This window comes from Dendrobates tinctorius, unplaced genomic scaffold (genome assembly GCF_039654945.1).
Source record: "Dendrobates tinctorius isolate UK_male_01 unplaced genomic scaffold, ASM3965494v1 ptg000014l, whole genome shotgun sequence".
Taxonomy (NCBI): Eukaryota; Metazoa; Chordata; class Amphibia; order Anura; family Dendrobatidae; genus Dendrobates; species Dendrobates tinctorius.
This window is the reverse complement of record NW_027361682.1, coordinates 6,079,762-6,091,102: the sequence shown is the minus strand read 5'-3', so window position 1 is coordinate 6,091,102 and position 11,341 is coordinate 6,079,762.

Here is an 11,341-nt window from a genome sequence, read left to right as displayed (position 1 = left end):
GACCTTGTATGCAGCTTCATCACCCCTCCAGCCATGTACTACAAAGTTAAGAGGACTTGCAGTATCTTTTACACAGAACAGAATGTAGTAATTCTTAGACTAAAGGCCCCTTTACATTTAGCGATGCACCAGCGATCTGACCAGCGATCCGACCCGGTCGGATCACTGGTGCATCGCTAAATGATCGCTAGTGAGCTGTCACACAGGCAGACCTCACAGCGATGCAGCAGCGACGCAGCGCACGATACTCACCTTTCACACACAGCGATCCTGACATCCTCCCGCCCGCCTCCACGCGTCGCTCGTCGTCACAGCAGGAAGCTGACGACGAGAAATGGAGCCGGACATTCTCGCGCGATCAGCGATGAACAGCGGGGGAGCCGGTCGGAGGTAAGTATCACACATAGCGATATCACTAGCGATATCGCTATAACGTCACAAAATCGGTGACGTTATAGCGATATCGCTAGCGATATCGCTATGTGTAAAACCCCCTTTATTTGATTTCTACAAAACCTTCATTCTCCTCTTGGAAGGTATTTCACTATAAGGGCAGATTACTGCACGATTTGAATAATCTGACCGCGTCTGGCCAAACACATACAGGAACCTGTCCAATGTCATACCATATACAAAACTGGCTTCATTATTACACAATCTCAGATGTAGATTAAAATATCTTTAATGCATCCGTCCTGGCCCATCTGCAATAATTGGCAAAGTAATGGCATCAGGAATCCATGAAAAAATCCTGTAGGGCTCTGCTTCTTGACACACTACACCCAAGATACCTTTACACCCTTCACAGAATGGAGTGTGATGATTCATTCATACGTGCTCATTCAGGGATTATTTTCCAGCTATCTGAAATCGGCTGATTTTACACAAACAAAAGATCAGAATCCCTTATCCCAATCACTACGCCTGATCCAGCTCAAAGTGAATTGAATAATGTCCTCTGTCACATACACAGGACCACACCTAATCGAACCCCTCATCAATCAGAGACTTATTTATTTGTCCCTTTATACTCAGTTATTCATCACTCAGGTCATTCAGACGTTCTCATAAACATACATACAAGAATTCAGATAGCCTGCCTAACATACCTAGGAACTAGCACAGTTTATGAGGACTGCAGTGCCCACTGACACTCTGAGAATGCCATAGCCAGCCAAGTACATAAACACAGCCTTATACAATGTACTGCTAATCCAAGATGACCAAAGCAATAAAACTGCAGAGACTGTCCCAGCTCTGCACTACACAACCAGTTAGTAGACTGATAGATAACACAGAAGACACTTATTATCTTATAACTCTATTATTCAGCTCTCATACAGACATAAACAGACAAAAATCACGAAACTCACTGGTGATGTTGGTTCTTGAACCGTGTTTGCAACCTTTGCCCATTGATATGGAGAGATCCAGAGAGATTGCAAGTACAAAAACAAAAGTGTAACAATAAGGTTTTCTACCTTGCTGCAGCTGGAATCGGTATGTCCAATCTCTCAGGAAACTCCCACATACGGATTCCTAATAGGCTAGTTACCACGGCCTCGTGTAGTAGCTGTTTTCGTTTATTCATAAAAGAAGCAGTATTTTACACCATTTACAGCAATGTAACTCAATATAACTCATGTAGCCCCCCCATTACCCAGGTCATGATGACCTTTATTTACTATGTACCCAAAACATGTAAGTGAAATCCTTGAATCGGAGACTATAAGGTTACAACAATAAAAGAATAAATTCTAGCAAAAGAAGGAAAAACATTAACCCTTCTATATCAATAGGTATGACCGCTGCAATTCAGTCCTGCATATTGACCATGGGCTCAATGACACTCTTATGTAGCGTAGGTTCCTGCTCCCACGTTTCTTTGGCTACGTCAAGGTATCCTGTGATACCTTGCGAATGGCGAACATCAAGTAGGGCAACAACATGTCCCAATCCCTTCCATCCTTGGAGACTACCTTCTTCAACATGGATCTCAGGGTTTTGTTGAAGCGCTCGACTAGTCTGTCGGTCTGAGGATGGTACACTGACGTGCACAACTGTTTTATCTTGAGGAGCCTGCACAGTTCCCTTGTCACCTTGGACATGAAAGGAGTCCCCTGATCAGTGAGGATCTCCTTCGGTAGCCCAAGGCGACAGAACATGGCAAACAACTCCCGGGTGATAAGCTTGGCCGAGGTGTGCCGAAGCGGAATGGCCTCCGGGTACTGGGTGGCGTAGTCTTCGACTACTAATATGTGTTGGTGGCCCCGGGCAGATTTTACTATTGGCCCTACCAGATCCATCGCAATCCGCTCTAAAGGTACCTCTATAATGGGCAGAGGCACCAATAGACTCCGGTAGTTCGCGGCAGGTGAGTTTAGTTGGCACTCCGGACATGTATCACAGTACCTCCAGATCTCAGCATAGACCCCAGGTAAAAAAAAATGCCCCCAAATGCCCTTCCAGCATGTGGGTGTGAGCAATGTCGAGCACCGCCCGACATTATTATTGGGGCACTACCAGTTCTTCTACCACCTCATCCCAGATTTTATCAACCCTGTATAATAACTCCTGGTTGATCGCCATATGTGGGAACACTGTCTCCACACCCGGTTAAAGAGCCACCCCATTTACCTCAATTACTCGTTCTTGTGCCCGGGTCAGAATGGGATCCTGGAAATGAGCTGTCCCAAACTTACCAGCAGACATTTTCAGCTCGGGGATCGGTGGCGTCTCCTTGACCTCCCCTGCCAATACCTCTAGGGGAAACCTATCGAGGTTACACTTTGTCCCTAGGTTGGCAACCCTTATGACAGGATCTTTGGGTTCCGCACCCGAAATAACGTTTACCCTGGGAGGGCTAACCCTAGTCTCCCACAGGGACCAGAACAGGGGTAAGTCTCTTCCCAATACAGTCCTATATGGAAGTTTTTGCCACTCCCACCACATGTCTTATCTCTCCACATAGGGTGGAGAATGTAACCTCCACGGTCGGGTACACTCGGACTTCCCCATGTATGCATACCACCACTACCTTCCGTCCATTGGGGTTGTCGCCAGCAACAAGGAACCCATGTACCAGAGTCACTAAGATCCCTGAGTCCAAGAGAGCGTCCTTCTGATAACCATTAACAAGTACCTTACACAGCTAGGCTTCAGTACCGGCAGTGCCTGTAGTGGCAATGCAAACTGGTTGGGCAAACATCTACACCCGGCGCATATAAAGTCCTGAGTGGCTTTATACCGCTCAATCAGTCCTACCACCTGGTTCAGAGTGCCCGGGTCCCCTTGTCCCATCCAATGCTGTATGGCAGCTGGTAGAGCCCTCACCAGCCGGTCGACCACCACCCTCTCTACCATCTGGAAAGGATTTAAGGTTTCAAGCTGGAGCCATTTTTTAACCAACTGCAGCAAGTCATATGCCTGAGACCTGACGGGACGCGACTCCACAAAAGACCGCTGGAATACCTGTTGAGCCCGCACATAAGTATTAACCCCCAGTCGGACAAGGATCTAACCTTTCAGCTTCCTATAGTCCAGGGCCTCATCCTGACTGAGGTCCAGGTAGGTCTTCAGGGCATCTCCTGTCAGGAAGGGGGCCACCACTTCAGAAAACTGGGTCAATGGCAGGCTCTCCCGCTCTGCTTTGCGCTCACAGACGGTAAGAAAGGCCTCCATGTTGTCCTCAGGACCCATCTTGCTCAGCGCTGACTGGACTTTATACTGTGCCTCTGAACGGATTGAGGTTGCTGGTGGGGCTGCCTCTTGCACAGCCGCGATCTGCTGCATGAACAGGTTGTTCGTCTGCTCCTGCTGACGTTGCTGCTGCTCATGTTGCCGCTGCAGAGCGAGGACCAGCTTTTTCAAAGCAGGTTTGAGCTGCAGGTTTGAGCTGCAGGGTTGTCGGCTTAATTACTGACGTGCAGCACGCTTTAGGTATGCCTCAGTACACACTGCCTGCGTTCTCCACTATATGTAATGCAGCAGGGTTGGTGCAGTATGACAGATAGGCAGGGAGCACAGGAAAGTTCACAGGAAACATCAGGGACTTATCTACAGCATTATGTAATACTGTAGATAAGCCCATGATGTAACCTGAAAGATAAGAAAAACAAGTCATATTATACTCACCTGGGGGGCGGTCCGGTCCGATGGGTGTCGCAGGTCCGGTACCTCCCATTTTCTAGTGATGACGTCCTCATCCCTGCTTCTGTCGCGCTCCTGCGCAGGCGTAATTCTCTGCTCTGTTGAGGGCAGAGCAGAGTACTGCACGGCGCAGGCACCGAGAAAGGTCAGAGATGTCTGGAGCCTGCGCACTGCAGTACTTTACTCTGCCTTCAACAGGGCAGAGAATTACGCCTGTGCAGGAACACAATAGAAGCAAGGAGGAGGATGTCATCGCTAGAAGATGGGAGGCACCAGGACCGCAACACCCATCGGACCGGACCGCACCCCCCGGGTGAGTATAATATAACTCGTTTTTCTTATCTTTCAGGTTACATCAGGGGCTTATCTACAGCATTACAGAATGCTGTAGATAAGCCCCTGATGGCGGTGGCTGCACCTCATCGGGCAAAAATGAGGTGACAGATTCCCTTTAAGGTTCAAAAACTCACACAGTGCACAGCACACGGTATCCTCCGGATCGCAGCCGGGGCATCACAACAGTCCGTACACGAGACCAGTTGCCGAGGGCGACTGCGCCACCATATGATGCTGTGGGGTGCCAGGCGTTTGCTGCTGTAGACTCTGTGTTACCTCACACAGGCTGGACACTGCAGAGCCACCTGCTCTGCTACTTCCAAACACTAACACACCTAAACCCTTCCTGCAGGGTTTTTCTAAACTTGAATCTGTGGCCATGTGTCACTTGTAAGATCGGGTCTGGAGGAAATGGACCGGCCCCACTACCTTTCTGCAGTCTGTTTAAAAAATAAAAGCCCTTACTCGGTTTTCCTTAACAATGCCTTGGCCAAATAGCTTGACCAGGTTCATGCTTACTTTTATTTTGGCTTGTGACTCACAGGTGTCCTGCCGTGATCACAAGGCACTCCAGCGGGTCTAATACGCTTTTGAGCGCATCCTGGGGAAACATAGCAACCCTCACAAATAACACCAGTCGCTGCCTCACACAGCCTTATCATGTATTGTATTGGCTGCAGAATTATTATTATTATTTATTTATATAGCACCATTAATTCCATGGTGCTGTACATGAGAAGGGGGTTACATACAAAGTCATAGACATCGTTAACAGTAAACAAATTTACAATGACAGACTGGTACAGAGGGGAGAGGACCCTGTCCTTGCGGACTTACATTCTGTGGGATAGTGGGGAAGAGACAGAAGGTTGGGGTGCAGCATCTCTGGTGGTTTTGAGGCGGCAGCTCAGGCGGTGGTGAGGCAGCAGAATGGTTATTGCAGGCTGTAAACTTTCCTGAAAAGATGGGTTTTCAGGTTCCGTTTGAAGGATCCGAGGGTCGTGGATAATCGGACGTGTTGAGGCTTGGAATTCCATAGGATATGGGATATTCAGGAGAAATCTTGGAGGCGGTTGTGTGAGGAACGAATAAGTGTGGAGGAGAGTAGGAGGTCTTGGGAGGATCGAAGATTACGTGAGGGAAGATATTGGGAGATTAGTTCAGAGATATAGGGAGGGGACAGGTTGTGGATGGCTTTGTAGGTCAGTGTTAGTAGTTTGAACTGGATTCGTTGTTGACTTGGGAGCCAGTGGAGGGATTTGCAGAGGGGAGAGACAGAGGAGTAGCGAGGAGAGAGGTGGATTAGTCGGGCAGCAGAGTTGAGGACAGACTGGAGTGGTGAAAGAGAGTTAGCAGGGAGGCCACAGAGGAGAGTGTTGCAGTAGTCAAGGTGGGAGATAATGAGGGCATGTACAAGAGTTTTAGTAGATTGAGGGCTGAGCAAGGGACGGATTCTGGAAATATTTTTAAGTTGGAGGCGACAGGAGGTGGTAAGAGTTTGGACGTGAGGTTTGAAGGACAGAGCAGAGTCGAGAGTTACTCCGAGGCAGCGGATTTCAGGTGCCGGAGAGAGCGTGATGTCATTTACCACAATAGATAGATCGGGTAGGGAAGATACATGAGATGGAGGAAAGAAAATGAGTTCAGTTTTGTCTACATTGAGTTTTAGGAAGCGAGAGGTGAAAAAGGAGGATATGGCTGATAGACACTCCGGGATTCTAGACAGCAGAGAGGTGACATCTGGACCAGAGAGGTAGATCTGAGTGTCGTCCACATACAGGTGGTACTGGAAGCCATGGGACTTTATGAGTTGTCCTAGGCCAAGAGTATAGATGGAAAAAAGTAGGGGCCCCAGGACAGAGCCTTGGGGGACTCCAACAGAGAGAGGGCAGGATGAGGAGGTAGTGTGTGAGAGGGAAACACTGAATGTGCAGTCAGAAAGGTATGAGGCAATCCAGGACAGGGCAAGGTCTTTGATGCCATGGGAAGAAAGAATCTGTAGCAGTAGGCAGTGGTCGACTGTGTCGAAGGCAGAGGACACGTCAAGAAGGAAGATGGAGAACTGTCTGTTAGCTTTGGCTGTGAGTAAATCATTAGCAATATTAGTCAGGGCAGTTTCAGTGAGTGGTGGGGCGGTAGCCAGATTTCAGGATGTCAAGGAGGGAGATAGATGAGAGGTGGGAGGAAAGTTGAGCATGGACATGCCGTTCAAGGAGTTTGGAAGCAAACGGGAGCAGTGATATGGGGCAATAGCTGTGCATAGCAGTTGGGTCGAGATTTGATTTTTTTTTTTCAATAAATGTATTTATTAAAATTTTTAAACAGTAAGAGTAGTGAAAAGAATCATTGCAGAGTCATTACAATGTCCAAAGCTATACATTACAACTCTGTAAAAGCAGCACATGTGTAGCCAAACAAAGGCTCTGGCGAGGTTTGATTTTTTGAGGATGGGTGTTATGGTGGCATGTTTGAAGGCAGAGGGGAAGGTACCAGAAGATAGGGATAGGTTGAAGAGATGGATTTGGGCTGGAATGATCATGTTAGTGAGGTTGGGGAGCAGGTGGGAAGGGATGGGGTCAAGTGCACAGGTGGTGAGGTGTGACTTGGAAAGGAGATGAGGAAGCTCTCCTTCGGTGATGTTGGAGAGGGAGATTATTAGGGAAGGGCAGAGGCCTGGAATGTGGAGTGGTTGGGGTGGTGAAACAGTAAAGGTTTGCCTTGTTTGGTCGATCTTATTTTTGAAGTAGGTGGCAAAGTCCTCAGCAGAGATGAGGAGAGTTGGAGGTGGCAGTGGTGGGCGGAGGAGAGAGTTAAATGTGCTGAACAGTTGTTTTGGGTTGTGGGATAATGAAGATACAAGGTTTGTGAAATAGGTCTGTTTAGAAGAGGTGAGGGCTGATTCGAAGGCAAGTGTAGCTTGTTTGAAAGGAGTGAAGTCGTCTGGCAGGCGTGTTTTCTTCCAACGCTGCTCCGCAACCCTGGATGCTTGTTGAAGTTTTTTTGTGAGGTTGTTGTGCCAGGGTTGCCTATTGATTTGTCGCAGTTTGACATGCATGAGAGGGGCGACTGAGTCTATGGCTGATGTGAGGGTGACGTTGTAGAAAGCGGTGGCACTGTCCATGTCGTGGAGTGAAGATATGGAGGACAGAGGTAGAAGAGAGTCTGAGAATGTCTAGGTGTGCAAAGTTTCTGCGAGGATGTGCTAGTGGCTGGACATGGGGGGCAGGTGATAAGGACAATGATGAGGTGAGTAGATGGTGGTCAGACAGGGGGGAGAGGTTGTGAGATTGGGTAGGGAACAGAGGTGGGTGAAGATTAGGTCTAATGTATGTCCATGTGTGTGTGTGGCTGTAGAAGACCATTGAGTAAGTCCAAAGGATGAGGTAAGTAACAGGAGTTTGGAGGCTGGTGGGTGTCAATGGGGATGTTGAAGTCCCCCATGATGATGGTAGGGATGTCAGCAGAGACGAAAGTGGAGGAGCCAGGAGAATTGGTCGCTGAAGGCAGTGGCTGAGCCCGGTGGTCGGTATATGACAGCTATTTGGAGATTAGAGGGAGAGTAGATACGGACAGAGTGAACCTCGAAAGGAGGAAGGATAAGGGAGGGTGGGGGGTGGATAGGGTTGAAGGAGCAGTTTTTAGAAAGAAGGAAACCCACTCCTCCACTATGTCTGTTGCCAGGGCGAGGAGTGTGGGTAAAGTAAAGTGGAGGCCGCCATAACTCAGTGAGGCCGGGGAGGCAGTGTCAGGGGGTGTCAGCCAGGTCTCAGTGAGGGCCAGGAAGGAAAGGTTGCGAGAAGTAAAGAGGTCGTGGATCAGGAGCTTGTTGCAGATGGAGCGAGCATTCCAATGTGCTCCAGAGAGAGGGTGCGGGTCAGTGGCACAGGTTTTAAGTGTGAGGGATTGCGGTAGTTTCTCTTAGTGTGAGAAAGATAGGGGTGAGGATTAGTGGGATGAATGGGGGGCAGGATTGGAGGATATGTCACCAGCAGTGAGAAGAAGCAGAGAAAGGGAAAGCAGGTGGGTGAGGGAGAGTGATCGTCTTGTATTGTATTTTAGTAGGAGAGGTCTGAGGTTAAGGAGTATGTCTGCAGATAAAGCGAGGAGGGGGGGAAAGAAAGAGGGGGGAGATAGTTATTTGGTTCAAGGATGCAGGGGTTTGGGGATAGCGAAGAAGAGTGAAGATTAGTGGAGCAAAAATGGTGATGACAAATGTGAGCATGGTTAAAGAGCAGGGTAAGAAAAGAAAGGCAAATAAAATTAGAAAGTAGTGGTTATTCTTACCTTCTGACCGATTTCTGGACTATTTCTGATGTAACACTTTAAAGATGTCACACTTCAAATGATGTCAAATCTCACCAAGGTCTTATCTGACCTGCTCTGTTCAACTTATACCATTCAAATGTCCATGAAATGAAGCCAGGTGAGTGAGAGAGGGAGGATCGATGTGAATACTTTTCCACCCAATAATGACAAAAGTATTCTCAGAGTGATACCTTTATTGGCTAACCAGAAAATAATATGTTTGCAAACTTTCAGAGCACAGAGGCTCCTTCTTCAGGCAACAAATGGATTAATAAGAAAAAAGCACATTTAAGGGATACTACAGTAGGACATTTGTTCATTAGGTGGGAGGTGTGATGCCTTCTAAAGATAAGTCTTATCTTTCCATTTGTTATCTTGCCTGAAGAAGGAACCTCTGTGCTCTGAAAGCTTGCAAACATTATTTTCTCATTAGCTAATAAAGGTATCACTCTGAGAATACTTTTGTCATCATTGGGAGGAAAAGTATTCACATTGCTTTTTATGGTTAACACGGTACCACAATATAATTTATTATTGTACATCAGAGGGAGGAGGAGAAAGGGGCTGGAGGACAGTTCACAGAAGGGAGCAATTAACAGATTGCAGGTAATAGGACATTTGACAAGCATCAAAGCTGGAAAAAGAGGCAGAATAAGATGTTAAGATAATACTATGTGTGAAGAGCATGGGCATATCAGTATGCATACACTAAGTTTGAAGCATGATATATGGAATTAAAGTCAGGGAAAAAAACAGAGTACAGACATACCAATTAAAAAACAGATGGTGAGGAATGCATGGAGGTTCAGGGGTGCAGTGGGTATTCTGGATTATGCGGGTTCAGACGCACCAATTAAAAAACAGAGGGTGAGGAATGCATGGGGATTCAGGGGTGCAATGGGTATTCTGGATTAAGTGGGTTCAGAGGTACCTGTGGATGAAAGCAGATGGATCAGGACAAGGCAGCATGAAGGAGAATATACCATGGTTTATCAATCTGGTATATTTCTGATGTAACACTTTAAAGATGTCACACTTAAAATGATGTCAAATCTGACCAAGGTCATATCTGACCTGCTCTGTTCAACTTATACCATTCAAAATGAATTGAGGGCACTATGGGGGCATCATAATGTGTGCGAGGGGCACTATGAGGAGCATCATACTGTGTGGCAGAACTGAGGGGCATCATTGTGTTGGGGAATGCAGAATGAAGGCATCATATTGTCCATGTGAGGGGTAACGAAGGAGTAAGGCCTCTTTCACACATCAGGTTTTCGCCGTCAGGCGCGATCCGGCGCTTTTGACAGAAACCGGATCCGGCGAAATGCAATGCCGGATCCGGTTTCCCCCCCATTGACTTGCATTTGCGCCGGATCGCGCCGGATGGCCATGCGTTTCATCCGGTTTTCGCCGGATCCGGCAATGTGTCGCGATCCGGCGTCTGGAAAAAATGGCTACTGTAACGTTTTTTGTCTCCGGCGTAAAAGCCGGACACGCCGGATCCGGCGCGTCCGGCTTTTTCACACAATGAAAGCCTATGAGCGCCGCAATGCGCCGGATCCGGCGGCCGGATCCGGTTTTTTGGTCTGAGCATGCTCAGTAGCTCTGCCCACAAGAGATATATAAAAGCAAGACAATGGGACCCTCAGCCACACCCAACATGCCACCCAAGCCAAGAACCAGGAGCAGGAGAAGGCAGCAGACATCTGCAGCAGCAGCACCATCAGCACCACCCCAAATGGAGCAGCAAATGGAACATGCTGAGGAGGGGAGTCCAGCAGCAGATGAGAGACGGTAATTATCAAATCCCCCATTCCTCCAAACTAGGGCCATGGAATATCAAGATATTCATTGGCCCTTTGTTTCTCTTTATTCAACAGCCGCCAAAGAGATGCAGCAGCAGCAGCAGCAGCAGAAATGGCATCACTGGCAGCAGCAACAGCAGCAGCAGCAATACCCACAGCCATGGAGTCTGGCCATCAACAGGACAGCACATCTTCTTCTGGGAGCCCTCCCTCGCATCGTCAGCGTTTGACGGTAAGTTTTTATTTCCAAAATCCATCATCTCTGTAATATATGTCTATTCATTGCCTTTTATTTCAAAACAGGAATCACAAGATGAAGAGGAGCTCCCAGAAGAAGAAGGAAGGGGTGGACAGACACCTGGAGTGGGCTTACAATTGGTAAGTTTTTTGCATCAAACGCAGAAACACAACATCACACTACACACAACACATAGAAAACAATGTTCTGCAGACCACACACAGCAAACAAATGCCTACATCCAAAGACATAACATTTTTTGTTTTCTTCTCTAGTCTTCCCAATCTGGTGCTCGGCCAAGAGGTCCTCGCAGTGCCTCCCAGGGTCGTCGGCGACAGCAACGCGGCGGTCACCAGCGTGTAAGTATAAATATTTTTGCTTTGTTTTTTTGCACTTTTTATTTCATTTCTTTTGTGGAGGCTAATTATGTTATTTTTGTCTTTTTCTTTAACAGCCTTCACAGCGTGCTCCCGACTCTGACGGTGAGGATGGAGGGATTGATGTG